Source organism: Emydura macquarii, unplaced genomic scaffold (assembly GCF_026122565.2).
Source record: "Emydura macquarii macquarii isolate MOO-44397 ecotype Brisbane River unplaced genomic scaffold, CSIRO-AGI_Emac_v2 contig_561, whole genome shotgun sequence".
NCBI lineage: Eukaryota > Metazoa > Chordata > Testudines > Chelidae > Emydura > Emydura macquarii.
Window position 1 is genome coordinate 16,401,850 of NW_027130698.1, and position 14,526 is coordinate 16,416,375.

General features: G+C 45.3%; 1 long non-coding RNA gene across 1 annotated transcript in view; it reads left to right on the top strand.

The window, feature by feature from the left end:
* The window catches only part of LOC137147832 (uncharacterized), a 154,751-nt gene that overhangs the window by 65,550 nt on the left and 74,675 nt on the right, over positions 1–14,526 (top strand). Inside the window, exon 2 of the long non-coding RNA XR_010918369.1 lies at positions 13,549–13,658. This is a non-coding gene — a long non-coding RNA (uncharacterized lncRNA). The remainder of the gene's footprint in view (positions 1–13,548; positions 13,659–14,526) is intronic.

Sequence of the window (14,526 nt, forward strand, 5' to 3'; positions counted from 1 at the left end):
AAAATCACCACCCTAATGAGGGTTGCTATAGCATCAGAAGTTTCTAGTGCAGACCTGGCCTTAGGTTCTATAAACTCTGTGATTACAAAAGATGTATTTTGGCCCAATGTCATATTGTCAGTGCCAAGGTAATACCTCTGCTGAGTCTAGTCTGGGACTGCCAGAAACCTTGGCATATATTTCTCAGTCTTGACCCTGGCTATCCCCTGCGATTCTGGCCTTGGATTCCCCGCTTGCCTCCACAAACTCGATCAGTGCCTCCCAGTCATGAACGACAATACCCCTGCGGTTCTGGTCCTGGGACTCGCTGGGTAATGCTATCAATCACACTGAACTAGTCCTACTGTCCACAGCGGTTTGGAATGAATTATGGGAATATGTGTCTGAACTTGCATTTCATTCAGCACCTGTTGTGGAAAGTAACATCCCAGACAGCTTCCTGTGCAGTACACTGTATGCGGTTCTGTTGAAATCTGAAACAGCAGCTTCGTAACTATTAGTATTGGTTTGCAGTTGAAAAAGAGATGCAGTGTGGAGGGATGTAGCAGGGACACATGGCAGTGCATGCACTCTTGTGTACAGAGAGAGAGAGAGCTTTTATCCTTTCAAGATCCCCCCCATTAATCCCACATCAGGGGCTCAGCTGCTCACGCATTTAAAAGCCTCTGGCCCAGCTTTCTGAAGACTGAGAGACCCCCCAACTCTTGGTGCCTTCAGTGGGAATTGTGGGTGCTCAGCTCTTGTAAAAGGGTGCACCTGCACACCTATATTTGCATGTGCAAATGCCTACCGTGCATGTGGAAATCAGCCAAACCATCTTTTATAGAAAGATGTGCACAGAAGAGAGACGAAAAAATCAGGCCACGGGTCTCTGTAGTGCTCTGGGGCCTGATCCAGAGTTCGTGAAAATCTTGCCATTTATTCAGCGGGTTTTGGATTAGTCACAAATGGCAGCTGACTTCTGGGATTTGCAGATGCTCGACCCCTCTGCAAACTAGGGCCCTGCCACTTATAAAGCAAAGGAAGTTAAAGAGAAATATGACTGGGCCTTTTCTTTTCTCCCTCACAAGGAAATAGCTACAACAAACCTGAAGCCAGACAGTAAACTGTGGTCAGGAAAAGAACAGGTGTAGACACGTAGTCATGACTGAGCTTCAGGGAAGCTGAGTATTTGGAGAGCTGTAAACAGAGAAGATTGCAGAGTCTGGGAGAAAGGCGCTGCTCCTGCCCCATGGTGTTTTCACTGCAGAAGGAAATGCAACAGCTGTGGTAATTTTCCCACACAATGTGGCCAAGTGCAAAGCGAATGTGAGTGTGAAAGGGACCCCAACATGCAGGCACTAAGCAACTTGGATGAAGGCACCGACAAAAGTTTAATACCTCGTGTCTCGTATTTGATTATCCTCACTATTCCCCTCCGTCTCCTGGCATTTGTTTGCTAATTCACTTGGCAACATCCCTGCGAGTGCATGGGTCTAAGCCTGCGCTTGAAGTTTCCTTGATACCAATCAGTCACACATGACTAATTGGCATTTCGCTGACTCAGCCGCATGCGATAGGGCCACCAAGTCACTTCTCTGATTGTTGTAGATCAGTTCTGGTTAATAAGAGATTGGATAACACTGCATTCCTGGCATAGCAGTAGCCTATAAATATGTCCTCTTGTGCACACCACTTGGCTCTTTTCCTTGTGATGTCCCATTACATTTATTTCTAGCTCCTTATCTCTGAGAATCTCAAACGTCTCCTCTCTAAACATCTGCAATTCCTGTGCAGAATAAATTCAGATCAGTGAGGCACTATTGCTGTCTATGGGCCAGATGTTAAAATTAGGCAGTTAATGCATGGGCAGTTGTGCACTGCTGGTAGTACCTGTCTGGTGCACATACCTTATTTGCACATGCACAGTGTAAATGTAGGCATGCAGTTGTGCCCTTAACAAGCCTGGCCCTCTACATACAACGAAGGGGTAAGTAAGGAGGGTTAGTGCATTTCATACAGGACACAGAACCCTTCCATTTCTCCATAACATGGGCCCAGCTCAGAGAACAGCACTGCATGCTCTCGGACGCACCCTGCCAGTCTGCCTCGACTCTGCCTTGGAAAAGCAAATGGATATTTCAGTCTTGATGGCCCCTTTGATCTCTGGCCCCTGTTAGAAGAATTCCAACAAAGGGCATCCGTTGTGATGAGATGACCAGCCCCCTATGAATATGGCTTGCGACCATCAGCTTGTTTCACAAGGATTGCCAAGTACGCATCCAATTCTATAATGCTTTTCAGTCACTACAGACCCAGGCTAGATTTGTATCAATGATGCTCAGGTAAAAAGGCTCTGTCTCCAACTACCACTGCCCCAAGTCACTCCTTCCCTTGTGTATCTGGGATCATTTAGTTTCCCTGAGAACTCTGCATGTGGCTTTATCCTGTGGGACCTTGGGCAAGCCACTCCCCGTGCCTCAGTTTCCCCATCTGTAAAATAGGGCTAATAACTCAGCCCTACCTCACAGGGATATTGGAAGAATAAATACATTAAAGACTGTGAAGTGTTCAGACACTACCGTCGTGGGGGTCACATAAGTACTTTCGAGCAGGGGATCTCAACCTTTTTCTTTCTGAAGGCCCTCCAGCATGCTCTCAAAACTCCACGGGACACCTGTGCCTCGACAACTGTTTCTCTGCATGTAAAAGCCAGGGCTGGCATTAGGGGATAGCGAGCAGCACAATGGCTAGGGGGCCCCATGCTGCATGCTCAGGCTTCGACTTCAGCCCCGGGTGGCCGGGCTCAGGAACACAGACTCCAGCCCCACGCCATGGGACTTCAGTTTTCTGCCCTGGACCTAAGGCGGGCCTTGCCTGGCGGACCCCCTGAAACCTGCTCGTGGACCCCCGGTTGAGAACCACTGCTTTCGATCTCTCCTATCTAACTAATCCATCTACCTCTTCTCCCTGAACCTCTCAGTGACCTGTATGCCTGCTGCTGGATTTTCTGCTCCATTTATTGAGCCTCCCACCTTCCTGCCTCTTTAGAACACAGAATTCTTCTCTTCCGCCCAAGCAGCGCTCGCGTTTGCGGGGGGGATTATTTCGCAGGGGCCGTTCTCGAGTCTACAACTTGGTGGCACTTCAGCGGCTCCGTTACGATGTTACAAAATTAGCCAGAAAGCATCCACGTCGTCGTCGTCGTCTTCTTTTTTTTTTTTCCTTTTGCTCAAGCTGCACGCGCAGTTTATCATCTCAGCAGGGACGCGCGGCATTAGGAGCAGAATACCCACATTGTGCTGCTCTGGGTGCCCATCAGCGTCACCGCCCCCAGGTTCTGTAGCGGCTTTAGTCATGCGTGTTTGCATATGTTAAAAATATTTAGTCCGCTGCTAAAAAAAATATTAGGCCCGGCATCTGGGGCCAGCAAAATATAATGCCATCTATGTGTCCAGCTCACTGGAAGCCCTGAGACACAGAGGAGTACTTATGCATTCCATGCTTTGCCAGAGTGGCACATTTAGCTGTTGGGTGTGAATGAAAGACATTCTCCCTTAATAGATCCACCCCAGGATTGCTCTGGGAGGCTTTGATTTGGAGGATTTGTCTCCCCTCGCGTTGTAGTGATAAGCCTGTTCATCAGGCTTGTCCTTTTAACCCCGGGCGCTAATATTGGTGCTCCAGGGTGAGGTTCCGAGTGATGAATGACAGAAACTATCACAAGACTTATGTCCGAGTTAACGCCTCTTCCCCGGGAAAGACATTTTGGGGCAGGAAAAACTTTTCGCGCTCTAGTGGTTTTGCCGCTGCAGCTGGTTGATTCCACTGGTGGGCTTTCCCACTGGGAGGGAGGGGACATCTGAGTTATTGCCTGAAGGAACTCACTGAAAAACACCCCCTAAAAAAAATTCAAAACGAGCCCTGTTAAAAAAAGGATTAGAAAGCAAAATTCCTGACATCCTGGACCCAATCAAGTCCCCTCCCAGGGTGGGCATTCCAGAGTCACTCTACTTTGTGTTCTGCATGCTCTGCATTTTAGTGGCTGGCTAAGTTCAAACTACACTCCCGCTCCAATTCTCTTCAAGTCCAGGGTTGCTCAGGCCCTTGATGAAGGTGAAGGCGTTAACAGTTCCAGATGGGGATCTGAGTTTCCCCCCGGTGTTTGGGTTGGAAAGGGAAAGGGAGAGATCAGATCCTGGGTTTTGCTTTGGTCTATTGCAGCGCTAGGGAGTCAGCCAAGAAACTTAGAACCGGATCAGCACTTCCTCTGTGTTTGGGGGTGTCTGGGTTGGATTCCACCTCTAATCCATTTTACAGGATCTCTTTTCTCTTTGCAGTTGTGAATGGGTTAGAGGGTCATGAAAATGAGGGACTAATACAGTGAGCCAGAACCTGTCCCCAGCCCTGATCATGCACCCTAGTTCAGTGCTATCCTACTCACCTGACTGTTCTATATCGGCTGGGCCTGTGAGTGGCGGGTACCAGATGGGCCCGAAGCACTGGATTGGTCGGTGCTGTGCACAGATGGGGCTGGGATGGGACTGCCATACAGCTCATCTTCCCTGCAACCTAAGAAGGGTTTGCATGCACATCAGCACAGGTGGTGGCTAACTGACTGTGCCGACCAATGGCAACACCCTGGTTCGTGCCCAACCTTTCCTCGTGTCGGCGATGTGTGCTCACGGTGCCGTAGCGTCAATCCAAGGGCAGATGGCTCTGATTCAGACTCCGCAGTGCAGCATTTCAAGCCAGCTGGACCGCCCCTCCCAATCAGAATTCACTTTCTACTCTCAGAGCTGCTGTCTGAACTCGGCAGTGAGGTCGCTTAGCCCGGGGCGACCGATGGCCTCTGTTTATCCCCTCCTCACCGTGTGCCTAGAGTTAAAGAAACCCATGTAAATAAATACGATCCCAAGCACGGATGCAGCACAGGCAGGAGCCCCGTGCCAGCTTCCCTCACGCTGCCCAGCCTGTGTGCCTTACCCGACTGGAGCAGTTCGTGCTCTGTAGCCCATTCAGTCCCTTGCTTCCCAGCTCTCTAATCTACCTGCTCACCATTAGAGCACCTGAGTTCAGACCGCCCTGGGCTGTGCACAGAGACACTGACCACAGGAATTCTGTGGGCAGAGGGTTCCAGTAGCAGTCATCACCTGTAACTCTTGCTCTGCTTGGAGGCGGTCATCTAGCCAGCACAGAAGTTGAATCCCCAACAGGAAGCTCAGCTGTCACCAGCGGAGGTGAATAAAGCCCCTGGGTTTGGTTAGTATCAATCTTAGCAGTGTTTTGTTTTTTTTTTAATGTGGACACCTGTTTTGGTATTAGACTGAGACCCAACAAACTCATTTCATATAAGCCACAGCACAGCCAGCGTATGGAAACAGTTTATGGCTAGTCCTAACCTAGACTGGATTCGAACTCAAGGCCTGGAGGTTAAAGCACTGCTGATGATGGAAATAAATTTCTAGAGAAAATTTGTAATAATTATGTCAAATTAGTTAGGAATAAGAGGAGTAAAAATTTCATTGGAGCATTATCCCCTAATGAGAGGCAAGAAAGAGAAGTTTGTTCTGGCTCCAAAAGTAAGACAAAGGAGAGAAAGGTTAATTTATTTTTGTACAGGAGTATTAAGGAATAATTTCCTCTGCTTTTTATTTTTTTGGAAGGAAACGTGAGGGGAGAAAGGTGAAATAAACTTGGACAGAGAAAGAGTCTGAAGGAATCTTTGTACTTTTTTTTCTCTCCAAGTGTTTTGAAAGCCATTAGTATAAAGTAATTCTGTACACTATAGCCATTCATAGCTCAGTGGAGGGTTGGAGAGTGTGTATATACAGTGTGTGTCTGTGTGTGCCCACACCATACTGGAAAAGAGAATAATTTGTTCACAATATAGTTTGGTGTAAAATAGACCAGTTGTTTGACTGTGTATTTAGTATAATGTATAAGTGCAAGTATCAATAAGTCTATTTATTAGCTGAGCCTTTCACCGAGCAGGCCTCTGAATAAACCATACAGGCCCTGCAAAAATGTAAATTTTAGTTATCCCTTAGAGACATAATTACAGGAAAAAATAAAGACAGCGATTTACCATTTGGGAAACAGGACTTTTTTTTACTGCTGATAGATATTTTTTTTCCTTCCTCTTTTCTTTGTAACTGCCAGTCTGTAACATTAGCAGCCAGATCTGCCCTTCTCCCTTTTCAGCACACCTCTTCCACATTCACCCCTGTCTGCTAATTACAGAGACAAGGAGGGTGGGGCAATGTCTTTTATTGGACCAGCTTCTGTTGGTGAGACAGACACGCTCTTGAGTTTACACAGAGCTCTTCTTCTGGTAAGAAGCGCTGTGTGTAAGCTCGAAAGTCTGTCTCTCTTACCGACAGAAGTTGATCCAATAAAAGATGTCACCTCACCCGCCTTGTCTCGCTAATATCCTGGGCCCGATGTGGCTACCACAACACCGCTAATTAAAGGAAAGTTATGTCTCCGTATTCCTGTTAATGTATTCCGCTGCCTGTTTTGGTGTACGGAACTGTTGAATTCCTCAACTCTCTGTGCCGCTGGCTTTCCCTGGACCACAGTGAAAGGTTTCATTCATGCCTCCAGTCCTGCCTTCTTGAATTACCACACCCTGGGCCTCCGCTTCTCAGCCTCGCTCTGTTTTCCTTTCATTAGCAGGATTCCCATATTGAATGCCTATGAGAGGCTGGTAAGGGATGCTACGTCTACAGGATCCTAAGGATTGTACAAAGAACTGCCCCTGTCACTGTCCAGGTCTAGGGGGGCTGGAAAGACCAATCTCCTAATCTGAGGCAATTTTGTGAAAAAGAAGTAGGAATATAAAATGGGTTGAAATTGGCATGTGTTATTTATAGTGACAGTGTGGGCTCTCCTTAGGTTTGCCAACACTGTATTTCAAAAATAAGGGACTATTTTCTTAGCACCCCCTCCCCACCCCTCCTCCTGATATTATTAATTGTTCTCCTCCTCCTCTTATTAACAATGATAAGTAGTACTCACCTCCATTCACCAGGGGTGTTTCTTGCTCCTTCTGGCAATACTCAGCAACTCCCCATCTTGTTATACAGAGATGAAAAAATAAGGGACATCTCTTGTAATAGGGGCCTGTTACCAACCCTGCCCTTAAGATGGGCCTGTTGTTCACAATTTAAGTTCTGCTGGAAAGTGCTGGGGAGGGGGTGTAGGGTATTTGTGTGTGTGTGTGTGTGTGTGTGTGTGTGTGTGTGTGTGTGTGTGTGTGTGTGTGTGTGTGTGTGTGTGTGTGTGTGTGTGTGTGTGTGGTGCACACTGTCCGCCATCTTTTCAAAAGTGGCCTCTAATTGTGGTGCCTCACTTTCTGGCACCTAGTTGTTAGACACCTCGAGCCTGACTGTTCAGAGTTGTTAATAATCATACCTAGCTCGTACCTCGTACGTTTCATCCCGAGATCTCAAAGTGCGTTATAAAGGATGTCAGTGTCATTATCGCCATTTTACAGATGGGGAAACTGAGGCGCAGAGTGACAGGACTAAGGTAACCCAACAGCCTCGTGGCAAAGTCAGGAACAGAACCCCTTAGGTCCAGTCAGTGCTTGAGCCACCGGGCCGTGCTGAGCACTCACACAGCCCATTGGCTCCTAATGGAGAGGGGGGTGCTCAGCACTTTCTGAAAATCAAGTCCAAGGTGCTCAAGACAGGCACCCCCAAAATTGAGGCACCTTAAGTTAGTGGCCACTTTTCAACATTTGGGGCCAATACGTTCGTGTGTCCGTCTGTTCATGTGACTGTATACAATATATGATGGCAGCATGTGTGTGCGCATTTGAGGTTGTGCATGCATGTATTACCGTGTTAGGTGGGTATGAAACTGTATGTGTGTGTTGAGTGTAACTGGACCCACATGCTTGTGTGCCTGTGTATAAGCCTTCACAATATATATGTGTGTCAGTCGGTCTGAATGCACAACACAGAGTGGGTTTTTTCTTCCTATTCTTAGTGCACAAGCTGTAGCCTTTGTTAAAGGGAGATGGAATATAAGAAAACCTATTGCAAATTTCGGACCAGTGTTAATCTGGTTTGTCTCAGTGGAAATGCATTTCAGCTAGTGTAGCTGTTCTTTTGGATTCAGGCTGATCATTGTGCCTTTCCCAGAGCTAGGTTAGGCTGGATTCAGAAAATGAGTTTCTAAGAAGCCCCCAGTTGGGCTGGGGTGGGAAAGGTTTATGATTAGTCAATTTACTTGGTGAAGGAAGACCAAGGAAATGAGAACAGCCATTGTTTTAGCTGCTCCTGGACTGCAGCAATTCAGATGAAATTAGCAGATCAACTCAGTCTTTTTCTTCCACCAACTTGTTGCCTCTTTTATCTGCTCTTTAGTTTTATTTTATGGAGCTGGTCCAGAAAAGGCTCAAATTTTTCAACTAAAATATCCACAAACGTATTGTCCCTTTTTTCCATCAGCTCGAAGATTAGCTTTGCACTGAAGCTCCCCAAGAAGTTTGAGGCTCAGCAGTTCCCCGTATGGCTGCTTTATCGCTTTTCAGATAAGTCTTTTTAAATGAAGACATCCTTAGTTATAGTAGAGAGCTGATTGCTGCGGAAGCCACAGGTTATGATAATGGGGAGGGAAGAACAACCCACATTGTTCAGCAGTGACTCCTTCTGGCCATTTTGGGGGTGTATGTAGATTTGTAACTGTTCTGCCCTTATGTTCTCTGCACTGCCCTTTAAAATTTCTAAGGCCTCTGCCTGCCAGCTACTTTGTGCGGGAGAAAGAATGCAGCATGTTACAGAGGAGAGACGTGCACACAGTGCTCTCTCTCGGGGAGATGTCACTTTTGTTTGTTCTTGTTTTGTTGTTGGCTTTAATCTAAAATATCACTTTGACTGACAATGCATGGTTGCTCATTGTGCATGGAAAATCATAACTCAAGGATAGAAGAATGCCAGTGGAGGTGCTAAAGTGTGGACTGGAAAGATGGCTATGAAGTCAAAGGGTGGGAGTGCTGGATGGGAGATGGTGAAACTGGGATGTTGGCAAGGCTCTGGCAGGGATATCAGGAACATTTTCTGGCATTAGTTATTTGTTAGCTGCTTCAGATAACGACCGACAGTTCTCCACTCCTTCAGATCCTCCTGCCTTCTCCTTATAAGTAATCCCTACAGCCACCCTTCCCTCAGCTTGCCCAGTCTCTTGTGTTCTTCTTGTCCTCCATAGACTAAAAGCTGATCAGGAGGCCGTCAGGGCCTTATCTCTGTGTGTTAAGCACCGTGGTAAATTAACATTGCCACATAAATGTGTTTTCAATAATAAATGTGTCAATATTTAAATATCCATCAGACTACTTTGCATCCTGGGGCAAATATGCAAATACTGGGTGCAGGCAGGGCCAACGGTTCCAAGTATTTGTTGTCCTCATCTCTGATTGGTAGGTTGCGGTTACTTGGATTGTGGATGTTTGTGTCAGAAAGCAAGGAACAATTGAATGCCAAGGGCTGGTTAGTTTGGTACGTTGACCTTTTGGGTTCTGAGACTATTGTAATAGGGTCAGCTGCCTTCTGAGAGGCCCCTTGTGGCCAGAGGTCTCTCTGAGAGACCCTGGCTTTGTTTGCCTCTTCTCAGGGTCCTGTAAGAACTTGCACACACACTTCTCTCTGGGTTAACACCACCCTTGCTTGAGGCAGATTTAATAACCATCCTCTGGCACCAAAATAAAGTCCATCACTATAACACAAACATTCATACTCGGACATCTTCTCGCACAGCTGGAGCTCTTTCTTCCATCAGTCTGTTCTTGCAGGCAATCCTCCCCCCAGGTCTTCCTAGCTTAGAGCGCAGGCCTCCAGGCCAAACCCAGGTAGGGTTTCCCATTGTGGGCTCTGGCCTCCAAACTTCCTTGACATCAGGGTCTTTCCTGCAGGCACCTTTCACGCACACTGCAGTTTCCTATGCTCCCCCTTCTCCTTGCAGCTTCCTGCTGCTCTTTAGAGTGGAATCAGCTGATCGCTCTCAGGTGTGGCTCATTCAGTAATCTGGGTTGACTAGGCCTTGGCCTTCCAGCCCTTAATTGGCAAGCCTTCCTCTTGCAGTCAGATTTGTACAATGGCCTGAATCTAGTTTCTAAAATTGCGTATTCAGAACCTTCCTTTGGATATTTTCACTGGGCAGACAGCTGCTTGCCCAGTCTGCATGCTCCAGCCACCCCGGTCATGGACAAATCAGAGATAGGTTCCAGCTGAAGATTTTGGATCAGAAGCCAAACATTTCCAAAATGGGGGCTGTTGAGGTCTGAGGTTTGGTTCTGCCCCATCACTAGTGCAAAGGTGGGATGTGTGTTTGCAAAACTTGCAAGTGCAATTTTGGAGCCTGTTTCAAGTTTGGTCCCTATGTTGAGCCCTAAAGATGGATCTGAGGAGCAGAGTGTGGCTTCTAAACTGGCGTAGGATTTTGACAACCTCACAGTTTGGAATGAGAGCTGGAAGTCTGGTTTGGCTCACTATGAATGTAGGGGAAATTTGCAAAATTCACAGCTGGAAATCTCCCCAAAGACTGAGAGTCTTTGAATCTAGGGCATCGATTTGGGGCAATCTGTTTTTAAAAAAAAAAAAAAAAAAAAAAAAAGGTGGCCATAGTCTTTCTGACAATGCAGTGACCCCTTCCCCCCCCCCCCCCCCCATCTCAGTAATGGCCACTGGTTTCCTAGGAATGACCTCTCCTATCCTCTTCCAAGTGGCAAGTAAACATCATCAGGTCTTTAAATCATCAAGCGCCCAGCTTGCCAGACTTCACCTCTGTGTGAGCATCTGGCAGAAGTGAAAGGAAATCAGGAACAAATGAATATTCAATCAGCCTGCACAAACATCTGAGTGCAGAATGGGACATCTCTGAGCCACAACGTCTGTTGGAGCAGCATTCCATTCAACGGCTCTTTCTGCAGTTGCAAAGCACCAGAAGCATATGGGCAGAAGAGTGCAGAGGGGGACATTTCAGCTATCAAAGCCTCTGGAGCAGTATGTTAGCCTGCAATCTGTGGTGTCCAGTAAAAACAAGCAAATGTGTGTTGGGTGTCCTGGAATAAATTCAAAGTGTGATACAATGGGATTCTTCACTGTTAATATCTAACACCTTAGAGGTTTAGTTCCAGATGGAAATCAACACCACCTGCAAGTGAGGTGATCATTAGTCTTGCATCTTAAAGTGAACTGCAAGTTCTCAAGAAGATAGAATGGGGTTTATTTTAATGGAGCCATATATTTTTTCAGCCGCATTTATTAGCAAAACATTTAATGCAAAGAGAGGTGCCTGGCTTTGACTTATGTCACACGAGAAATGTCTTGACCAAGGGTGAAGCAGAGAACTTTGAAAGAAGTGACGTGAAAATGTCCTTTTATTGTGCGTAACTAGAAGCTCTCTCTGTGACAACGAGAAATGTTTTCATGTAAGTGGATGCAAAACAGATACATGAATACAGCATGTATTATAGTATCTATTGTTTTACTGATGGTCTGCTTTTCTGACAAAACATTATACATGGGCCAAAAGTTTGAGCTCCTACCAGTCTCAATTAATTGTCTTCAGTGAAGTTTTCTGTGGACTTACACCAATTTAGCTGAAGCCAGGGGACCCTACATTCAATTGACTTCTCACCGTATGCATATGTCTGTGTGATGTAATGTGTGTGTTAGTGTGTGTGTTTGTTTTAAAAACATAGGTCCTTTCTAAATTTTCCAAATAGATGTTAAGGCATTGTCCAGAAGCTACTAAGGTGATGTTTTATTTGTGTTCTCCATAGAATAGAGGTCTATAAAGGAGAGGGGATTATAAAGTTTCCCCATCATATATACTATACAATAGAACTATAATACCTGATCCTGCAAAGATTTATGTACATGCTTGACTTTCAGGGACTACTCACATACTTAAAATTAAGACCATGCGGAAGCCTTCCAAGAATGGGGAGTGGTGTGTAAAGGCGGTTCAGAGATCTGAGAAGGGACTTGGAGTCAGGACATATTGTTCCCCACTCTGATTTGCTGGGTGACCATGGCATGCCACTTCACCCTGCTTTGTTTCAGGTGATCCACCTGTAAGGTGGACGTAATGTAATAGTGCTCATTAGATCTGGCTGGAAAACGGAGAAGAGGGAGATGGCAACATTTTTCAAAACTTTAGTTTCTCTTTCTCATCAAGATAGGATTGTAAAGTACTTTGAGATCCTTTTAAGGAAAGTCACTACAATAGTGCAAACTAGTGTGTATTATTATATGCAGCTTCTCCATAGTATGTACAGCTGGAACAAGGGAGAATCTATAGGTTTATCTTTGTGTAGGGAATTGCAAAGGAACATATGATGCAGGTTGTCCAGATTGTATAAGACAATAGTACAAAATATGACACAGATTATCTGTAGTATATAGCAATGACGATACAACTGAGAAATGTTTGGTTGCTTTTGAGGCTTACAAAAAAGATGTTAAATGTGAGTAATTCAAAACCACATGCGTTTTATTACAAACAAAGCCAAAAGTCATTTTAGACCCAGTATTCCAATCTGTAAATCCCCAGACCCTCGTCTCAAAATCATTTTGCAGTTGTTGCTGTATATAAACATATACACTTACAAATATTATTCTGTTCTAATCAGTTTGGATGGTGGCCAGCCCAGAATTTTTATTGAAATTCCACTGGATTGTCATGATTAGATGGCAAATAATTCTCTACATTTATGGAGCTACAGAAATAATCATCATCATTTGAAAAAGGAATTTGGTCTTCATGCTAGGGAAATCCAGATTGGCTTCACATGGGATTTCACTGCTACAACTACTTTTTTCAACAGAGAATATGGGGATAATCCTTTTTACCTTTTAATCATTAAAAATTACCAGGAGAATATTGTTTAAACAAGTCAATGTAAGTAGAACCTGTTTCTGCTCTCATTACACCAGTGTAAATCTGGAGCAGCTGCACTCAAGTCACTGGAGACAGGGCCTGATTCCATTCCGTTACACTGGTGTAAATCAGGAACAACCCTGCTGAAGCCAAGAGAGTTACTCTGGGTTTACACTGGTGTAACTGAGAGCAGATTTGGGGTGAGGAGGATGTGTGTCTTTGATACTGTAACTTAAAATTGGCAGCTTTCCCTTCTCTGGCAAGAGTTTAGAAACGTCGCCATATGAGATTGTTTTCCAAAAAGGCCTGAAAATGCAGTCCATTATCTGATATTTTGTAGGAGCTTTTTTAATTAAGGTCTTGGCTAAGCTTTGATTAAAGGAGAGTGATGGGTTGTTGTTTTTTTCCTTTAGGGATTTGGCCTGCACCCATGCCTATCATCCTACCTATGCTATGGCCCTACTTATCCCATATTTGCCATATTTTGAGCTGGGTTTTTTCTTTTTTTTTTCCTTTCCACCAGAGGTGCAGATAAATCACTATGGTCTCTGTTGAGCTTGTCTCCTGCTCCTGTAAACTAACTTCTGTGTGCTACTGGCTGGTGCAGCTTAGAGGGGGCGTGAGCTGCAAGGCTCCGTGCCTGTGGTCAGTAATGAAGACTTCTCTTTTTATCCACAGATTACCGAGGAACTGCACAGGGCTAGACGGCAGCTCTTAATTCCCTTACTTTTCCATTTAAACCCCACGCAGGAGAACGCAGCCCTTCCATCCAGAAGATTTATAATGAGGTAAGCAAACGCCCCTTTGTCATTTAGAGTTGTTCACTGATGTAATGTGAATATTATTTGTGTTTGGCCTGCAGAAGGGGAGGAAAAAAAACGTGCTGTTTGCCACATGTCAGTGTTCTGGGTTTTTGAATACCTCGGCTCCCAGCGTGAGCTTCAGTTATTTCCTAGGGTTTTTGTTTTCTTTGGTAATCTGCTTTACTCCGGGGTCCTGCGTTTGCACTGAAAAGTATCTTCAACTTCACTTTTTTCAGTGTTACAATGAGGTGTGCAAGAGTTAAAAATGATGCTTCTCTGCCCTGAGGTATTTCAGCTATTTGTGTCATCCCAGAGCTTTTTCTAAATAATAGCCTTTTATTTTTACAGCTAAAAATTCCTCCTCCTCCCCCCCCCCTTTTCTTTTCTTTATTAGATGTCGATGTGGTCATGTTTCCTTGGGTTAGGTATTAGTCACGGGAACCCCTAAGATAAACACAGCTTGCCTTCTGCTGTCATTGCTCTGCTGCCTTCTGTAAAGTTAAACTGCTTCCAGCAAGAACTGCTGTGATTTCTCTTTCCCCTGGTGTGCGATAGGTCTTGTGGCTCTGAGAGACAAGGAGTTAATGCAGTTTTTCCCCTGCGTTCATCTGTGTTTTTTTTTTAAAAAAAAGACGTGAAGATAGATCTGCTCATCTGCTGTACAGAGAAGTTGCCTTTGATGTGAGTTCTTCCTTGGTTGTTGTTTTTTTTTAGCCCCTCTCCTGCTGCCTACTATCTCTGGAGTGTAACTTATGAAACTGCATTCCCCTACTGGCTTCCTAGGGACAGTTTAATGTGTTCTTGCAAAGTTTGAGGAATCACACCTGCATCGTGTCACTAATACCTGTTATGT